We start from the raw sequence: 1,101 nt of genomic DNA, 5'->3' as shown, positions 1-1,101 counted from the left end.
TGCAGACTCTTCTAGAATAATTGAATTTGTTTTTACAATCACCATCAGCATTTTTTAAGTTTATTTATTTTGAGAGAGAGAGAGAGCACACAGGTGAAAGGCAAAGAGAGAGGGAGAGATAGGATCCAAAGAGGGGCTTGATCTCATGAACTGTGAGGTCATGACTTGAGCCGAGATCAAGATTGGGACACTTAACCAACTGAGCCATCCAGGCACCCCTACCATCAACATTTTTAAAAATACTTTACCATACATTACTTTTTGTGTTTCAGAATTAAAAATCAAGTTTTTAAATGGTGAAGATATAAAATACGAGTTGAAAATAAGAAAAAAAAAGGATTGCCATGATAAACTAAGGTTTACATCGTCCTTGCTAACTTTTTTTTAAGTAGAATGTCAATTTCCAACAAAATTCCATTTTCTAATCTTTCATGGTTTATGTTTTTCCATAGATACACTCTGAATTAAGCTATCTTCATTCGTGGCATTCTGAATAAGTGAATTATGAACTGGCTATTCTTATTACATAAAGACCTTATAGCAGAGATTCCTCTGAAAAAGAGTCAAACTCCTAATGTTTAAACTACTATTAAAGTTATTGTCTCTTATCCTCATACTGAAAGGGCAGAGGCACAGAAATGTAAAGGTATATGGAATGCCCATTGAAATAATACATCAGAAAATGTAAAAAGGGCAAAACACCTTGATCAATCCAGTTTCCTTATTTTTAGTTGAGGAAACAGAAGCTAAAAAGGGTTCAGTGACTTGATGATAGAGCTGATTTATGGATGAGAAAGGGCTAAGTATCAGAAACAGAAATTGGCAATGATTCTGAAAAGCAGACATGTATTTTCCACTGTCCTGTGATAGGCCTCTAACTTGCCTTCAATTTCCCATCACCACAAATAATCCTTATATATATTCCCTTATTTAGCTATACAAAAAATGACTCTGAGGTATACATCCGGGAACAGAATTGCTGGGTTATTGAGCATGTATACCACTGCTATGACTAAGCACTTCTATATATATGTCCAGAATGAATGCACCAGTATATACTCCTACCAACAGTGTGACCAGTCCCCATAACGTTACCCCAGC

This window comes from Crocuta crocuta, unplaced genomic scaffold, assembly GCF_008692635.1.
Source record: "Crocuta crocuta isolate KB4526 unplaced genomic scaffold, BGI_CrCroc_1.0 scaffold505, whole genome shotgun sequence".
Classification (NCBI taxonomy): domain Eukaryota; kingdom Metazoa; phylum Chordata; class Mammalia; order Carnivora; family Hyaenidae; genus Crocuta; species Crocuta crocuta.
This window is presented reverse-complemented; position numbering follows the sequence as displayed.